This window comes from Bos javanicus, chromosome 4 (genome assembly GCF_032452875.1).
Source record: "Bos javanicus breed banteng chromosome 4, ARS-OSU_banteng_1.0, whole genome shotgun sequence".
Lineage (NCBI taxonomy): Eukaryota > Metazoa > Chordata > Mammalia > Artiodactyla > Bovidae > Bos > Bos javanicus.
The window spans coordinates 7,017,692-7,038,254 of NC_083871.1; positions in this window are offsets into that span (position 1 = coordinate 7,017,692).

Genomic DNA, 20,563 nt, shown 5'->3' on the forward strand with positions numbered 1-20,563 from the left:
CCTCTGCCTGTGTAGTGGAGAAGCAGCCGTGGACAAGACAGACATGAATAGTCATCCCATGAACTCTTTGCTTATAAAAATAGGCAACTTGTTGGTTTTTTGAATGCTAAAGCGAAGTGTGTACCTGCTGATAGAAGGCCAAATCAAACTGGGACTACCCAGAGGGATGGTATGGGGAGGGAGGAGGGAGGAGGGTTCAAGATGGGGAACACATGTAAACCTGTGGCAGATTCATTTCAATATATGGCAAAACCAATACAATATTGTAAAGTTAAAAAATAAAATAAAATAACTGCTTAATTCAAAAAAAAAAAAAAAAAAACCTAAGGAGCTGGGGATAGGGGTTACTCATGGGGGTGCTTGCAAGTCACTTACATGTAGACAAAGGGAAATTTCTAAACCCCATGGGTTCAACACTGTGCCAGGAGGATGGCTCTGAAACAGTCTTGGGCCTCTGAGCAGATAGAGGTTTGTTGGGGTAATATCAGATGTCACCTTGGGACATGTTCCATACTTTCTATGTAAGTCTTATGTGGCATTAGAGAACAGACCTGTGTTCTCCTACTTTCCTTAAATCCCTTTGCAAGGTCAGTGTTTCATTTTATCCTGTTGATTTTTGCGTGTGTGTGTGTGTGTGTGTGACTGTGTATGTAAAATCTAGTCCATTAAAGTGGTGTTTGTCAGAACTCTTGGGTGAAGAGGTGGATTTGGGGGCTCCTGGGTATCTGGCACTCTGGTTGTTCCCACCAGGTGGCAGGAGGTAGAGTTCTTATGGGGAGATTCTGGACATTGATCCAGAAATAAATGATCATCCAGAGTCTTTGGGCCTGAGCTGGAAGTTTAGGTCCCGGAGACAAGCAGGAAGTCTCCTTCAAAGAAAGGAGAAGTGTAATTTACAAAATTTATAAAGAAATGTAAATGAAGGTAGAATTAACATTCAGAAATAGGGAAGAAGTAGATCAAAGGGCTCCTGCTTGAAGACAAGAGAAGATGCTCTAGTGTCGATGGCAAACATGTCTTAGTGTTTGTAATTTTTGAAATTCATGTGTGTGCATGATGAACATAAAAGTGTAGGAGTGATATCCTTAAAGGTGGGTGCTTGTGGCTTGAGAAAAACAGTCAAAACATTATAATACTAAGGTTCTTCATTTCCAAGTGTTTTCTATTTCTTTTCCTTAGTTTTTATTGTCTTGCATTACTGTGGCAGAATGGGTTTTAACAGTGGAATAAGTCCAGTAGAGCACAGAGTTTATTTAAAACTAACAGGACACTCAGCCTCTTTATTCACAGCTGTTCTTGGCCCCTTTGCCTCTCACAAATCTTCTGGCCTGACGCTCACGTCTACACAGCTAATTCAAGTGCAAGTGTCTTCATCTCCTTACATGTGGACAATGGTAACAGTTACACATGTGTTGCCAAGTAAAACATATTTTCTCTCCCTTGCATGATCCACATTACCACATGTTGTCATCAGCTTTCAGGTTTCATAATTCAAATTTGTATGGTCTTTTTGTCTACTTTAGCAGAAGTAATAGAGGGATAACCAACTTTTTTTTTTGAATGGGAAAATTCTACATTATGTTTTGTTTTAATGTGATGAGTAGCAATTCAGATCTGTTCCCAAATTTCAGTTGATAAGCATTCTTAAGGGAAAAAAAAAATTAGCTTAGAAATGAACTCATCTGGCTTCCCAGAATGACTTTCAAATGTAAAGCACTTCCTCTGAGTAACTGGAGAGCTGTTATGGTCTTCAAGAAGTAGCAGGAGTTGAGGCAAAGAGAGAAAGCCTCAGTCCTTTCAGGGGAGCTTAGGTCAGAGAGCACAGGCTGAGGGTCAAATTGTTGTGCATAACGTTTTTTCTACACAAATTCCTTCCAACAGAATTTGGGTTATGTGAAGAGTATAAGTGTCACCTGAGGAGGCCAGCTGTCTTCCGAGGCTCTGCCATTTATAGCAGCCCCATGATCTGGATTCTGGTTCTCAGCTTTGCCGTTTCAGCAGTTTACATTTTAAAGACACCCAGAGTTGATCACATGCAGGAAGAAAAACAGATGCTGAGCAAGTACCAAGAGTCTGGTTTATAAACCAGAGGCCCATCTGTTAAATGAGACCAGGAGATGGGAGTTATCCCTTCCCAGGTACAGGGGTCTCCTAATCAGACAGAACCTTCTCTCCTATCTAGAAAGCTGACTTGCTTGTCCTATGAATGTGGAATCACAGAAATACAAATAGAAGATATTGATATTAATCAAGTAGCTACCATATGTTGGGTATGGTATAAATGCTTTACATTTCAGATCTTATTAAAACTCCTAATGACCTATAAGTTAAGTCTATTACTATCCTTGATTCCCAAAGAGAAAACAGGCTTTCTCAGCCAGAAGTGACCTAGCTAGTGAGTGGTGGGCTTGGGTTACTCCATGTAGTCTGGCTTCAGATGCTCTTAGCCTTTTAAGAAATTATTTTTTATTGAAGTATAGTTGGTTTTCAACTGTTGTGTTAATTTCTGCTGTACAACAAAATGATTCAGTTATACATAAATATGCATTCTTTTTCATATTACTTTTCACAATGGTTTATCATGGGATATTGAGTACAGCTCTCTGTGTTATATAAAGGACTCTGTGGTTTACCCAGTCTATAGATAATAGCCTCCCAGACCCCTTCAGCCTTGAGCACTACTGCAGATCAGCACACAGGCACCAAACCTCCAGTATGACACTTCATGCGATTCTCTTCTGTATTCATCAGACCAGGTGAGGTGTGGAGTCCTAACTAGGCTTTAAGATGATCTCTGGCACAATCGTTTGGAAAAGACACGGTTTCCAGTAAAGACAACACCATTTCATATACATAATTTGTTCAGTTCATTTAATGCAAACGAATTCAGCATTAATTGAATGTATGCTGTTGAAAATCTGCCATACGCTATTTCATCAGATTTGCACAAAAACCCAATCATTTTCTTTTGACATATCCAGAATTTATGCTCAGATATCTTGGTTAATTTTTTTCAAGTGTCACAAATTGTGTTACAAAATATCAAAAGGAAACCTTTGGAAAACAGAAAAACCTGGTTCCAATCAAGTTGCTGCCTCATTGATGCTGGGTGATTCATAACCATGGAGGTAATATCAAAACCTCACAGAGGTGCCATCAGGACAGAAGGTGATTATTCATATGAAAGTGCTTTTTAAACACTAGGCAGTTATTCTCAGAAAAACGGCTGAATAAAAATGGTGCTGCCATTTTGGCCTGTTGAACATCATTCAAAACCAAGAAGGATGAGAATGAGGAATTCAAACTTCATCTTCAACAGTACTAGGAAACATCCATAATCCAGAAACATCCATAATCCTGAAACACAACCTATGAGGATAGACTGGCAAGTGGACTGAGGTTCAGGCAGGGCAGTGGGAACTCAAAGCAGGACAAAGTTCAGAGTCCTGTCCTTCTAGGAAACAGGGTGACTGGCTACAGAGAGAGCCTCTCCCCTTAGGCTTGGTGCTGTGGGCTGCGAGAAGGATGGGGTTTACACGCACAACCATCCTTATGGGCTCCCAAGAGTTCCTGCCATGCAGCCACCATCTTCCATGCAGACTCTGCAAATGCTGGCCCCTGGAAGCCCTCAGATTCTCTGTGAATAATGATCAAAAGAGTTAAGAGGTGCATCCATGGTGTCATGTGTCAGCACTTTACTCCTTTTTCTGTCTTTACTGGAAAATGCGTGGTCCTTTTATATATTAGTCCTTTTATATGTTGATGGGCATTGACTGGGCATGAGGTCTCCTTGGAGGGTGATGAAGATGTTCTGGAATCAGAAAAAGGTTCAGTTGTCCAACTTTGTGAGTGTACTAATACCATGGACTTGTACACCTCAAAATGGGTAATTTTATGTTGTGTGAATTTTACCTCAAAACAATTGAGGATATAAGATCAGTATTATGATGATCCAAAGCAACAGACAAGCAAAACGCATGCCAAAACCCCAATGCAAAGATAACAAAAGTGCAGGACAAACTGTCGACAGAAATCTATGCACCAGGAACAATGCCTTGAGGAAAAAAAAAGTGATAACATATTTTGCCATGAATTCAAAGATTTCAGCTAATAATTATGACTGAGACTAAAATATTAATGATGCCTATTATTAAAGCCATCCAAAATATTTTGGTTATGTACAAAATAAAATGGTGTAATATAATGATGGCCAGAAACCAGTGGGCATACTGATTTGATTTTCCCACTTTCCTCCCTATAAGAGAAATCTTGCCACCAGAAAACACATTTTTACTGTGAGTTCAAACTTTTAGCGAATTAACCCCATTAAAAACAGATTTTGTAAAGACAAAAGAGATGGCAGAAAAGATATTACCTAACAGAGTTCAGGAAACAATGAAATTCCCGAAAGTCAAAGTCAACTTGCCAAAAGTCTACCATGTACTGAATAAATATGCTGATCAAGCAAAGTCAGATAGAATATCTGAATGGATATAACTGTACCAGTCAGGGATTCCAGGACTGGTAAAAGCAACAACAAAAAACCCAAAAAACTAGACTTCCAATGCTATAGGAGTTCAACAAAAACTCCAGGAAAACAGACTCCTATAGACTTAATTAAGACAGACCGTAAATGAGTCTTACACATCTGGCTAAGAATCTTTGGATACCACTAATCTAGAAGAATGGATGGTATATTTACCTTAAAAAGTCACTATATGAGAGTGGATCTATGTATTTAGAGATAATTAGAAGTCAGATTTCAAATATATATTTGTTCATGGTACAAACTTTGAAACACACACATACACCAAAATGTTTTGGACATGCATCCAAAAACTTGTTGAGATTTTACCTGAAAGTAGGAGAAATTGCACAAGACAACAGATAATTGGGCCCAAACTATTAATGGCACCTATTATCAAGGTCACCCAAACTATTTTGCTTACATACAAAATAAAATGGTGTATAATAGCAATGGCCAGGGATCATCAGAAACCTGTGGGCACTCTACTCTGACTTTCTCATTTTTCTCCCTGCAGGAGGGATCCTGCCACCAGGAGAGAGATTTTCAAAATTAGGCATTGGCCTAAATGATATATGGAATGATATAAAAACCTACATAGATACTGCTTGGCCAAATAGATGGACCTCAGTGATCCTGTAGCATAAGGATCAGACAGAGGGCTATGTATCACTAATTACAGTGTTCTTTAGGAGGCAGAGAGTCTATAAATAAAAGCTAAAATGTAGGGAGGGATGTACAGAGTTGGGCAAAGTTAGTAGATTCTTCTCAAACATCAGGTAGTGCAAAAACAAATTTTTAGTGATCTGACTGATTGTGTGAGAACAGAAATAGACCTTGATCCCCTTAAGAAAACCAGTTATTACACTGCAGTGTCAAAAAATTAAAGAAACAAATATTTAACCCAGGAAAGGAGGAAGTGAGTCACAAGTAAAGGCTCAGGGTTCGGTGGGTATGCAATTGAAAGTGAGGATAAAGTTAATTAAATTGTTCAATGATGTAGAAGGTATGAAAAATCAAACTCCCAGGTTGTTAGTAGGACCTTAAAGATGTGTACAACCAGAGGAATACATCATATGAAACAATTAAGTCTTCATTCAAAAGGAATATGGTATGAAGATAGAATGCCATCAAGCAGCTGGGAAAAGAAATTGATATGGCAATCCACTCCAGTACTCTCGCCTGGAAAATCCCATGGATGGAGGAGCCTGGTGGGCTGCAGTCCATGGGGTCGCGAAGAGTCAGACACAATTGAGCGACTTCATTTTCACTTTTCTTTTCATGCATCGGAGAAGGAAATGGCAAGCCACTCCAGTACTCTCGCCTGGAGGGTCCCATGGATGGAGGAGCCTGGTGGGCTGCCGTCTATGGGGTTGCACAGAGTCGGACATGACTTAAGTGACTTAGCATGGCTGGACAAGGTGAAATAAAATGGAATATATAACCCGCATGTAGATCATAAATGAAGCAGAATAAAAAAAAATAGAAAAGCAAATCTGTGATGCTAAGATAAATTATCAAACAAACCTGGAAGTAACCTCTGGAGGACAGTAAAAACAATCACACATGGCATTCCTATTAGACTATAATGAACTAATTATACTTGGCACTGGACTTCAGATAATAGGAAGTAACTTCTACTGTAGAAGTAATTGGATTAAACTTGGAGGGAAGGTTTATGGATATACCCAGTAAGGAATGATTCCTGTAAGTGATTTCTTGCCTTAAAAGCACCACAAACATGGTCTTAGAAACTGTGAAAGCCTTACTTCTCCAGATGAAAAGCAACCTCCTGGCCCAAATCAACATGAAATGTTGGAGTATATATGAAGTTATGAATATATTGAAAAAGGTGCAAACATGATACCATCCCAATGAACAGACAAACTGGAAACACTAAGAGGAAGTCTGGATTGTCCCCAAGTTATCTTTTTCTACCGTAAGACAATTCTCTTTTCTGAGGAAATGAGGTGAGTGCAAGAAATAGCCTCCTCCTCACTTATATCAAGTACGGATAAACATGTACATAATAAGATGAGCATCCTAGAGGAGGAAAGCCCAGAAAATATTAGGGAATACTGAATATGCAAATGATTAAAGAGTCCTGACAAAGATATAGACTGAGTGTAATGGGTGAAGTTATTTCACCTTGATTTTGATTACTGGAAAGACTGGATAAAATTGAAATCATTTTGATATTGCTGGGTTAATCAAATATATTCTTTTTCTAGGTACAATGACAGTAATGTTGATAATGACAAACAGGAGAGAGAACTTTTAAACTCCATAGATGGAAAGCATGTGCTGTGTGTGGTCCATTAGCAGATCTAGACGGAAAGAAGAATTGATCTAACAGAGATGATCATGTTCAGTTCAATTCAGTTGCTCAGTCGTGTCCAGCTCTTTGTGACCCCATGAACTGCAGCATGCCAGGCCTCCTTGTCCGTCACCAACTCCAGAGTCCACACAAACCCATGTCCATTGAGTCAGTGATGCCATCCAACCACCTCATCCTCTGTCATCCCCTTCTCCTCCTGCTCCCAATCCCTCCCAGCATCAGGGTCTTTTCCAATGAGTCAGCTCTTCGCATCAGGTGGCCAAAGTATTGGAGTTTCAGCTTCAACATCAATCCTTCCAATGAACACCCAGGACTGATTTCCTTTAGGAAGGACTGTTTGGATCTCCTTGTAGTCCAAGGGACTCTCAAGAGTCTTCTCCAACACCACAGTTCAAAAGCATCAATTCCTCAGCACTCAGCTTTCTTTATAGTCCAACTCTCACATCCATACATGATCATTGGAAAAACCATAGCCTTGATGGACCTTTGTTGGCAAAGTAATGTCTCTGCTTTTGAATATGTTGTCATAACTTTCCTTCCAAGGAGTAAGTATCTTTTAATTTCATGGCTGCAGTCACCATCTGCAGTGATTCTGGAGCCCGGAAAAATAAAGTCTGACACTGTTTCCACTGTTTCCTCATCTATTTGCCATGAAGTGATGGGACCGGATGCCATGATCTTAGTTTTCTAAGCTTTAAGCCAACTTTTTCACTCTCCTCCTTCACTTTCTGCCATAAGGGTGGTGTCATCTGCATATCTGAGGTTATTGATGTTTCTCCCGGCAATCTTGACTCCAGCTTGTGCTTCATCCAGCCCAGTGTTTCTCATAATGTACTCTGCATATAAGTTAAATAAGCAGGGTAACAATATACAGCCTTGACGTACTCCTTTACCTGTTTGGGACAAGTCTGTTGTTCCATGTCCAGTACTAACTGTTGTTTCCTGACCTGCATAAAGATTTCTCAAGAGGCATCAGGTGGTCTGGTATTCCCATCTCTTTCACAATTTTCCAGTTTATTGTGATCCACAGTCAAAGGCTTTGGCATAGTCAATAAAGCAGAAATAGATGTTTTTCTGGAACTCTCTTGCTTTTCCGATGATCCAGCAGATGTTGGCAATTTGATCTCTGGTTCCTTTGCCTTTTCTCAAACCAGATTGAACGTCTGGGAGTTCACGGTTCACGTATTGATGAAGCCTGGCTTGGAGAATTTTGAGTGTTACTTTAGTAGACCCACTATTAAAGATGTGCTGTCAAGAACTGTAATGCAATCTAATTTGTATATGCAAAGTTACCCATTTAAAATGCCATTTAGTGGTTTTAGGTATACTTACAGTATGCCAATGCAGGAGATGTAGAAGACAAGGGTTTGATCCCTGTGTCGGAGGAAGGTCCCTTGGAGGAGGGTATGGCAACCCACTGCGGTATTCTTGCCTGGAGGAACCTATGGCAGCCCATAGGGTCACACAGAGTTGGACATGACTGAAGTGACTTAGCAGGCAGGCAGACGGTATGCAACCCTTCTTACAATCTACATTTAGAATAGTCTTATCATCCCTTAAAGAACCTTTTATCTGTTAATAGTCACTGCCTGTTCTCCCTTTTGTACCCTGCATCCCCTCTCTCAGCCCCAGGTAAACATTGCTCCATTTTACTTCTATGGATTTGCCTACTCTGGATATTTAATATAAATAAAATCATAGCATGTGATCCTTTGACACTGACTTTTTTCACTTTGAATGTATTCTAAAGACTCATCTATGATGCAGCATGTATCACCTCTCCAACCCTTTTCATTCCTGAAATTATTCCATTCTATGAATATGCTACAATTTGTTTACCCATGCATCAGTTAAAGGTGTGTATTCGAGGCTGTACATCTTCCAAAGCTTTAACAATACAGAAGAGTCTAACACTTACTCCCAGAATGTGCCAGTAAATAATCTTCATTGTATGATAATGTAATAGGACTTAAGGATGAGATGTGCAGGCGTGGGTTATGTTATGTGGAACTGAATCTCATAATACTCTCTCACTCTACATGTTAATCTGCATATATAAATATGTGTATACGAAAGTGAAAGTGAAGTAGCTCAGTCGTGTCCGACTCTTTGCGACCCCGTGGACTGTAGCTCACCAGGCTCCTCCCTCCATGGGATTTTCCAGGCAAGAGTACTGGAGTGGGTTGCCATTTCTTTCTCCAGGGGATCTTCCCGATCCAGGGATCGAACCAGGTCTCCTGCATTCCAGGCAGACGCTGTAACCTCTGAGCCACCAGGGAATCCCATGTATATATATAAATATGCATTTGTTGTATTTAAAACTGAATTTTTTCACCAAAAAAATGTAACATTGCTGATAAACATGCTTTTCTGTTGTTTTTTTGTTGTTCAGTGGTTAAGTGGTGTCCGACTCTTTGTGACCCCATAGACTGTAGTATACCTGGTTTCTCTGTCCTTTATTATCTCTTGGAGTTTGCTCAGATTCATGTTCATCGAGTTGGTGATGCAATCAAACCATCTCATCTTCTGCCACCCCCTTCTCCTTTTTCCTTCAATCTTTCCCAGCATCAGGGTCTTTTCCATTGAGTTGACTCTTCCTGATTATTCAGGGTTGAATATTCATGTTTTTGTTTTTGTTTTTTTTTTTTCTGTTTGAAGCAGTCAACTCAAAGTTGTCATAAACGTGCTTTGGAAAATACAGAAATACATTTCTGGAATGTATTGCTAAATATTTGTATACCTTTTAATAAGTCATAAACCCAATTGTGCAGTGAATTATACAGCATTTGACAAGAGCAACTATGTGACTGCTGCAACTGTGGGCCAATGGAATGCACTCAAGGAGCCTGGGACCCCTTTAGTCAGCGTGTGAGCCCAGCCTTCCTCACTGCGCTGGAACCTTGGATCCCTGTATCTCCCAGTGTGTTGGGCTGGCTGCAGGAAGCCATATGCTGACCACAAGATGGTTTTAACCCCTCATGATGACACCCATCACGTGGGGTCAAGTAGATGGCTAACAAGGAGAAGTTGAAAGTAGACTTTTATAGTGCACATGATTTTGTATATTTTGCACTTTTCTATGAATATGCAGTACATTTTATTTTAAGCATCTATTTCAGGTCATAAAAAGTAACATAAGTTAATTAAATATTCAAGCAAACCAAATTTCAAGAACATTTCTCATCCTGGTGTTAAGAACTGAATGGGTATTAGCATAATATTTTGTTTTATTGTGTCTTTAACCAGTGTGGGTGGCAACATTTTATGGGAACAACTTGGACCCTAGAATCAAAGAATCCTAGATATAGATCCCAAATGTGTTGAATAACCTTGGATAAGTTTTAATATCTCTGAAAGTTTCTTTCTTTCTTTTTTTTAACCTTGTAAAATGAAGACAATGGTTCCTACTGTAGATGGTTGTTGTGAGGCATGAATCATTACAGTACAATGTCTGATACACAACTGATAATCACTAGACTATGGGATTTTCATATTCACTGTTAAAATGAAGAGTTTAAGTTCCACTGATCTGGAGAAAGACTTAAAGTTTGAGGTAACAAGAAAAAGTGATTTGAAGACAGCAGATGATAACAAGATAGGTGAAGAAGCTTTTTCAGTCTAGGGGAGAAAACTGTTTAGAGATCAGTATGCATTTGAGATTCCATGGTGGCTCAAATGTTAAAGAATCTGCCTGCAATGCAGGAGACCCAGGTTCAGTCCCTGGGTCAGGAAGATCCTCTGGAGGAAGGCATGGCAACTTGCCTGGAGAATCCCATGGACAGAGGAGCCTGGTGGGCTTCAGTCCATGGGGTTGCAAAGAGTTCCGTATGACTATGTGACTTTCACTGTTTCATGCACTAGGAAGATGAGATTTAAAATGCTCCAGGAAGGAGCATATTTTTCCTCTTAGGCATTTCGGGTTATATCTCTTTGTTAGTTTGTTGCTGTTGCAACTTCCTGTCCCTGTCCTGATATGATACTTTTAATTATACCCAAGGCTATCCTGTGACAAAAGAGGAGTGCAGTTCTTTGTATTAATGTTTAATGTTCACCTGGCTAAAAATTGCTGCTGATGGATGTTCTTAGATGACCTGAACAAGAGACAATATCCCAGAGTGACTTTGGGAACATGCAACCAGGGTGATGGACCCAGTTGTCATTGTGAACTGTACTGTCCCTTTATGAGATGGAGAAATGAGCTCAGGAAAACTGTGAAAGCTTGTCAGAAAGTTCAGTGCATTATGTGAATGTCAGTAAACTTGATGGGTTTCCACAGATCTCTTGGGAGTTCATTTTTTGTCATCCTTTTTTCTTGGTTCTCCTCAGATTACCTGACCTCAGTTTGCCTGTTTCCTGACTCTTCTGCATATTCACATTTCCGTTAAATCTCTCTAATTTCATTTGTTGTACTTTTTAGTTCCACAGTTTCCATTTGTTGTTGTTGTTGTAATTTCTGTCTCTTTATTGATATTCTGTTTGGTGAGACATCATCCTAGTCTGTTTTCAAGTTTTGAGCATATTAAAGACAGTTGCTTCAAGTTTTTGTCTGGCAATTCCAATATCTGGGTTCCCTCATGGGCAGTTTCCATCCATGTATTTTTTCCTGTGATTGGGTAATACTTTATTGTTTATTTCCATGCCTTGCATTTTTTGGTTGAAAAGTGAACATTTTCAGCTTTATATGGTGAGGCTGATGCTACTGGCACTGCTAAGTCACTTCAGTTGTGTCCGACTCTGTGTGACCCCATAGACAGCAGCCCACTAGGCTCCTCTGTCCCTGGGTTTCTCCAGGCAAGAATACTGGAGTGGGTTGCCATTTGCTTCTCTGATGCATGAAAGTGAAAAGTAAAAATGAAGTCGCTCAGTTGTGCCCGACTCTTAGCGACCCCATGAACTGGAGCCTACCAGGCTCCTCCATCCGTGGGATTTTCCAGGCAAGAGTACTGGAGTGGGGTGCCATTGCCTTCTCTGATATGGTGACGCTAGCAATCAGCTTTTCCCTATCCTGATGCTGCTTGGCGTGGGTTATTGTTTGCTTGTTTGGTGGTTTTTCTGAACTACTGTCGTAAAGACGTATCCTTTGTCTGGTATGGGCACTGAAGTTTCTGTTCCATTAGCTAAGAGATCGTTGAGTTTTTGACGGAAATGTCTCAAGCCAAAAGTGAAATACTGATCCCAGCTTTGCAAATTGGCTGTGTGTGGACACTCCTTCTGCATTTGGCCTGACAACTTACAGCTCAGTTTCAGCCTTCATGTATTGCTTGTACAGAGCTCAGTCACTGGCAAGAGGTGAAAGCTTGGTGTCTTTTTTGAGTATGCATCCTGTCTTGGGTTTGCATCTGGTCTTCTGGATTCCCTTGTATATTTGTTGCTGTTGTTCAGTTGCTCAATCATCTGTGATTCTTTGCGGCTCCATGGACTGCAGCACACCAGGCTTTCCTGTCCTTCATCTCCTGGAGCTTGCTCAAACTCATGTCCATTGAGTCAGTGATGCCATCCAACCATCTTACCCTCTTTTGGGAGCTTATCAGAGTCCTTGTCTCTAGTGTTCTAACCTGTTCCATATGACTTTTTTGTCTGTCTACTGCTTGTCTGTCATCCTTTGCCTAGGTGACTTTCACTTTTTCTGTATTCATTTTTAAATATTTTCAACCAGTACCATCTGGGAAGCCATTATAACCTGAGAAAGTTCTGAAGGCAAGTCCTTGCACTGATCCTTCTGGTGGCCTCACACAGGTAAAATCACAAAACGTCAGTTCTTCAAGGCCAGGGTCCATCTATCAACCTGTGGCATCTGAAATCTGCACTACAAATTCAGTCACTGTCTCCATGACCACCCCTTAGCTGAGGAGTGAGGGATAGTACATGGAAAAGCTAGGATGCCACAGTGCTGTCTTACAGAATTTCAGCAGTTGCTTTCTTTTTGTGTCCTCCTGATTACCACAAATTTATATTAGATTCCTGAGTTTCAAAAAAGTTGGCTTTGACAGTGTTGCTAGCTTAATCATTGCTTTCGTGGAGGCACAGTTTTGGGATTTCCAATTTCGCCATTCTGAGTGATGCTGCTGTCTCTAGGTGCCATCTTTTAAAGCCACTCTAAACCCTAAAAACTCCTCTGTCCGTTTCAGTGCATCCATTTAGAAAAGTGCTTAATTTCCAACCTGATTTTCCAAACTCCTTGACCCTTAATTTTCCCCCATTCTCCCACCTTATCTCGCTTCCTTCTAATATTCCTTCTGTTATTACATTTGAACAAATATACAGTGAATTTCATAATTTATAGTTTTTCTCATGTGTTTTTTTTTTTTTTTTTTGCACAGAATACCTTTCTCATTGAATATTTGTTTAATATAAATTTAATGATCCACATGTTCAAAAGTGATCTTTTCTTAGAAGCATCTCCTGGTAGTAAGTCTAGGCATAAAATAATTCCTCGCTCTGTTTTTCTTCTTTTATGCAGGATTTTGTATGTTAGGGAAGCAAATAACCTCATTCCAGGGGAACATATAACTGAAGATTTCTGTTCATTGTCTTGTATTATATTGACCTCTTTTGCATTTGACCCAAGAATCTTATGTTTAAATTTTGTTATCAATCTCAAATACTCTTTGGACTGGTTTTAATCTTTTATATGTTTCCTCATTAATTAGTGGATTGAACAGAATTTTTATATGTTCCTTTTATATTTTTATATGATTTTATATAAAATGTAAAATGATATTATATGAGGCAATTTTATGTGAGATCATAATTTGACCCCTTAAAATGGTAATTTTATAGTTTTTGAGGTACTATGAAATGTCCAAGCACTTTCACCTGACCTGTTGTTGGAGAATTGAACTTCATGGCTAGTAAAACCTCAAGCATATAAATTTTAGACTCCCTGAGAAAATCCCAAATGGCAATTGAAATTTAACTTTACTGACTAGCTAAAACTTTTTGCCTTACATGTTTATGCTTTTGTTTTGCTTTTGATTTTACACAGTCAATAAATTATACCATTAAAAGTGCACTTTGTGAGCTTATGTTTATGGACTAATCATTTGGTGATGTCTGTCTGATATGTGATGGATGGTGGTGTTGGTGTTTATTCGCTACGTCATGTCTTGCTCTTTTGACCCCCATGGACTGTAGCCCGCAAGACTCCTCAGTCCCTGGGATTTCCCAAGCAAGAATACTAGAGTGGGTTGCCATTTCCTTCTCTGGGGACTCTTCCTGACCCAGAGACTGAACTCAGATCTTTTGCAGTGTTGTCGATCTCCTGCTTTGCAGGCAGATTACTTACTGACTGAGCTACCAAGCATGAGATGATAGAGAATCTAGTTTGTTTTCTTGCTTAATATCTGTTTATTTACAGGATCAAATCAATTAAGAGTTATATACTCAGTTAAAAGGACAGCATGTGTTTGAGATCTGAACCGGTGAATTTTTTAATATTCATTTATTGGCTGTACTTGGTCTTTGTTGGAGTGCACAGGCTCTTTGTTGCTGAACTCAGGCTTTCTCTAGCTGCAGTGAGTGGTGGCTACTCTCTAACTGGAGCGCATGGGCTTCTTGTTGCAGGGCTTTTCTTTTTGCAGAGAACAGCCCCTGGAGTATAAGCTCAGTGTTTGTGGCCCACAGGCTTAGTTTCCTCGTGACATGCAGGATCTTCCTGGCCCAGGAATCGAACTCATGTCCCCTGCATTAGCAGGCAGATTCTTAACCTCTGGACCACCCGGGAAGTCCCGTGGCCTGGTGAATTTTTGTCTTTCTATGCCTACTTTTGCGCTGTGGCTATGATGTGTCCCTGAGGCTCTTGGTGTATCTGATGTCTCAGTGTATCTGATGTCCATGTGGTTGCAAAAGGAACAGCCTTTTCTCTCATGGGTGAGTGTGAACTATCTTCTTAACTCTGGAAGCTATTAATAAAGCAGATTTTGTCTATTGAATCAGAAGAACTTTGTTCTTACTGGTTTGTATAGAAAAATAAGAGCCTCATCATTTTTTCCATTTTATACATAGTACACGGCACAGGGGACTCCAGTCAGTGCTTTGCGGTGGCCTAAAGGAGAGGGAAATCACAAAACGGCTGATTCATTTTCCTGTACAGAAGAAACTAGCACAACATTGTAAAGCAATTATACTCTAAAAATTTCAAAAAAGAAAAAGGACCTATAGAAATCTAATTTTCCCAAATTTTACAGGGTTAGAAAACTGAACTTCTCTCATTTTAAAATTTCTAGCCTTTAAAAAAGTGTTTCTAGATCAGAAATATTTGAAAAATCCAAAGTTATGGGACTTCACAGGTGGTACAGTGTTTGAGAATCTGTCTTCCAAGGCAGGAGACACGGGTTCGCCCCCTGGTCAGGGAGGTAAATTCCTGCATGCCGAGGAGACAACTAAGCCCTTGCACCGCACGATTAGTGATGCCTGTGTGCCACAACTAAGAACCGATGCAGCCAAATAAAAAGATAAATATTTTTTAAAAAAGAAAAAAAAAAATCCAAATTTACATAGTTAAGTTGAGGCATTCACAAATCAACTGGTTTAATACTCTAAATTAAAGACAAGAAAAAGAAACAGGTCTTTGTTCTTTGCCTATGATAAAACAGCAAATATATTTTACTATGTTGAGTTTGCTTTCATATAAAGATAATAGTTAATCATTACTTCTTAAATTTCTTATGTTGGTTTACTAATCAAATGAGATAACATCACTCCTCAGTTCAGTTCAGTTCAGTTCAGGTGCTCAGTCGTGTCCGACTCTTTGCAACCCCATGGACTGCAGTACAGCAGGCTTCCCTGTCCATCATCAACTCCCAGAGCTTGCTCAAACTCATGTCCATCGTGTCAGTGATGCCATCCAACCATCTCACCCTCTGTTGTCCTCTTCTCCTCTTGCCTTCAATCTTTCCCAACATCAGGGTCTTTTCCAAAGAGTCAGTCAGTCCAAGGGACTCTCAAGGGTCTTCAGGACCACAGTTCAAAGCAACAATTCTTTAGCGCTCAACTTTCTTTATAGTCCACCTCTCACATCCATACATGACTACTGGAAAAACCATAGTTTGACTAGGCGGACCTTTTGTTGGCAAAGTAATGTCTCTGCTTTTCAATACGTTGTCTAGGTTGGTCATAGCTTTTCTTCCAAGGAGCAAGTGTCTTTTAATTTCATGGCTGCAGTCACCATCTGCAGTGATTTTGGAGCCCACAGAAATAAAGTCTCTCACTGTTTCCTTTATTTCCCTATCTATTTGCCATGAAGTGATGGAACCAGATGCCATAATCTTCATTTTTTGAGTGTTGAGTTTTAGCCCAGCTTTTTCACTCTCCTCTTAAACTTTCATCAACAGTCTCTTTAGTTCTTTGCTTTCTGCCATAAGGGTGATGTCATCTGTGTATCTGAAGTTATTGATATTTCTTAATTTCTGAATTAAGAAATTCTTATCTTCATTAAGAAATTAAGATATTTCTTAATCTTGATTCCAGCTTGTGCTTCATCCACCCTAGCATTTCACATGATGCACTCTGCATAGAAGTTAAAAAGGCAGGGTGACAATTTACAGCCTTGATGTACTCCTTTCCCAATTTGGAACCAGTCTGTTGTTCCATGTCTGGTTCTAACTGTTGCTTTTTGAGCTGCATACAGATTTCTCAGGAGGTAGGTAAAGTGGTCTGGTAGTCCCCTCTCTCTAAGAATTTCCCATGTTTCTTGTCATCCACACAGCCAAATGCTTTGAAGTAGTCAATAAAGCAGAAGTAGATGTTTTTCTGGCACTGTCTTCAGAACAAGATGCCTAGATACATTTTTAATGTTATTAAAAATTATAATTTACATTTGACTAAATTTAATGATAATTTTTACCAGTATATTAATATTAGCTATTATGTCTGATTAATTATGAATTTCAAGATCTTTAGGAACTGTCTGCCCTATACTGATATTGAACTGAGTTAATTAATGAATATTTTAGTATACTTTCTCTATATTATTTTGCTATATGATTGGATACTGGCATATTGATCAATTAACACAACTTAAGTCTTATTATATTTTATAGACAGTCTTTGTGGGTCAAGTTGATGATTTTTATTTAAGTAGTCATCAAAGGAATATATGTGGCTACATAAAACCTTTGTACTTTGATAAAATGCATATAAGTGACAGATTGTCCTCTGTTATCTTCTTCCTGGTTTTATCTGTGGTAGAGAAAATTTTATTGTGGGTAATAACTTTTATTTATACAGAGACCTGAGTTTTTAAGTAGAATGACTGTGACTGAAAAATATAATCTCTTATCCAGGATCATGTAAGGGCTTCTGTTTTCCATTAAAATAAGGAGAATAGCTTTTTCCAGTGCAATAGTAGTTTGCTACAGAATATAAAACAAGAAATACAGAGGAAAAAAACTTGAGGAAGTTTAACAGGTTGTAAAAGCTTTGAGGACAGTGAATTTTATTTTCGTAATTTTATAATATGTGAGCCTGAAAATAAACTATAAAATGTGTTAGAAATGTTTGCATTTTTTTGTTTTCTGAATTTTTTAATTGTGCACCTATAAAAAGGCCCTAGAGATATGTCCATGTGCCTACTTTCTGTGGTATGCTGTTATTATATCAAAAATATTCATCAAATCCTTGTTCTATATTGTATGTACAAAGTACATAATTTTACTCTCTTTAATCTTTACTAAAGTAATAAATTGATACCAGGCTTCCCTGGTGGCCCAGACAATAAAGAATCTGTGTTCAGTGCAGGAGACATGAGTATAATCCCTGGATCGGGAAGATCGCCTAGAAAAGGGAATGACTACCCACTCCAGTAACCTCGCCTAGAGAATTCCATGGACAGAGGAGCCTGGCAAGTTACAGTTAATGGGGTTACAAAGAGTCAGGCATGACTGAGCAACTTTCACTCTCAGATTTTCATCATAATAAACTGGTAAGAACTATGCAGTCTTGTTATTAAAGAAATTTCTGCTCTCCTCTCATGCTTTTCTGGGGCTCTTCTGTGTATTATAAGCCAAAACTTTTAAATTTGTGAAACTCCAGCTACCAACTAAAATTTAAAGACAGGATTGCTGGAGCCCTGTAGAAGGGAATTGCCAGGGATTCTGAACTTTTGGTGCTGCTTCAAAAAACACACAGTAGAATCTATTTACTAACTTAATTTGCTAAATATAATTTACTTAGAGAATTTTCAGAATGAACTAGCCAGGATGTCCCAGTAGCGGCAGAGGTACTTCACGAAAGCAAACTATTGACCCCAAATCAAGAAAAATAATTAATTTCATGGAACTGAATGAACTGATGAAGGAAATTTAATTATAGTTATTTGCTTGGAGTGTTACTGATGCTTGGAGTGTTAAGAGCTTTATTGAGATGTGACTTACATACCTGAGCTTGAGCTATCTCTTTAGATTTGTCTTTTTCTGGACATTTGATATAAATGAAATTGTACAATATGTGGCATTTGGGTTTGGCTTCTTTCACTTTGCATGTTTTGAAGCTCATCCATGTTGTATTATGTTATTAGTAGCAACAGTTTTTCTGTTGTTTGATAATAATCCATTTATGTGGATAGGCCACATTTTTTTTTAAATCTATCTTCCAAGTGATGGACATTTTAATTTTTCTCCACATTTTGACTGTCATGAATACACAAGACTTCATGTAGCTACATATTTTTCCATTTTCCTTAGATAAATACCTAGAAATGGAATTACTGGATCATATTATATACTCAACTTTTAAAGAAACTGCCAGTTTCCTAAAGTGGAAATAACATTGTATGTGGCAAAGGGTTTCAGCTTCTGCACATGATCAAGAACACTTGGAGGGTGGATCTGTTTGATAACAGTCTTCTAGTTCACGCGTCATGGTGTCTCATTCGATTGGAATTTACATCTGTAATGACTTGTGATGCTGAGAACAGAAGACTAAGTGACTGGAATAGTGAAAACAACTTTGGGATAAAAAAAGAAGATAGTTGGAGGAATCACATCACCCAATTTCAGCACTTAACTCTACAGCTGCAGCAAGTAAACCAGTGTGACTTGACAGAGGGCAGGGCACATAGAACAAAGGAACAGGCAGAAAATCTAGGAAGAGACTTCCGTGACCCAACTGGTTTTGAGAAACTTGCAAGAGCCACTCACTGGGGCTGGAGCAACTGGGCAAAATAGGATAAACAAATCTCAGTGCAATTTTCACACTTTCTTAAAATTGACTGAAAATGGATTATAGGTCTAAGTGTGAAACGCTACAAAAACTTTACAAGAGAATAGAGGAGAAAATATTTGTGAACAAGTTTAGACAAAGGGTTCTTAGATGTGATTCCCAAAATGTAGCCCATAAAGGAAAATAAATTATAACCTAGCCTGCATCAAAATGAAAATCTTTTGCTCTGTGAGACACTGTAAGAAAATGAAAGTCATGGAGTAGAAGAAATTATTTGAAAATCACATCATCAGGCAAGGAATTTTCACCTAGAGTACATAATGACCATGGCTAAATTCAACGGTAAGAAAACAAACAATCCAATTACAAAATTGTCCCTACTACACTTAAGTGACACTTGAACAAAGAAGATATATAAACAGTTGATGAGCACACGAAAACAGCCTCAACATAACAAGCCATGAGGTTAAGTGTTATCTAAAATCATCATCAGTTAGCATGCATGTGTACTAGAAGGGCCAAAAAAACAAAGAAGCAAATCAAAAGAGCAGTTACAAAACCTAAGGAGAATGTGGAGAACTGGGTCTTTCATGCCCACCTGCCCACCCCACTGTTTTTTCAGAAATGTCAAATCGTACAGACACTGTAGAAAATAATTTAGAGTTTACTATAAAACAAAATTAAACTAAGCTCATCATATGACATAGCAATCACACTCCTGGGCATTTATTTTAGAGAAAAGAAAACTGAAGTTCCTTTAAAAACCTGTCTATAAATGCTTATAGCATCTACATATGTAATAATCAAAAATTGGAAATGACCTAAATGTCTTTCAGTGGGTGCATGGATAAAGAAAGTGTGATATCTTCCTACAGTGGAATACCACTCTGCAGTAATAAGAGAACAAGCTACGATACAGTTAACAACTTTTATGGACCTCAGAGGCATTATGCTGAGTGAGGAAAACCAATATAAAAGGTTAGATACTATATGATTCAATTGATACAACATTCTCAAAATGACAAAAGTATACCGAGAAGAGCAGTAATTTTGTCAGGAATTGGGGAAAGAAGCAGAAGATGTGGCCATAACAGGTAATACCAGAAGGTTTCTTTGTGGTGACTGAACAGCTTTGTTTTGGCTGCAATGGTATTTCCGTGAATCGATCAATGCAGTAAAACTCCATAGAACTATACACAACAGTGACATGAAAGTCGCTCCGTCGTATCCAACTCTTTGTGACCCCATGGCCTATACAGTCCAAGGAATCCTCCAGGCCAGACTGAAGTGGGTAGCCTTTCCCTCCTCCAGGGGATTTTCCCAACCCAGGGGTTGAACCCAGGTCTCCCAAATTGCAGGTGGGTTCTTTACCAACTGAGCCACAAGGGAATACATAACAGAGTTCTATGGAATTTCCAGTCAATCCTAAGGGAAATCAATGCTGAATAGTCATTGGAAGGACTGATGCTGAAGCTGAAGTTCCAATATTTTATACACCTGATGTGAAGAGCCATCTCATGAGAAAAGGCCCTGATGGGAAG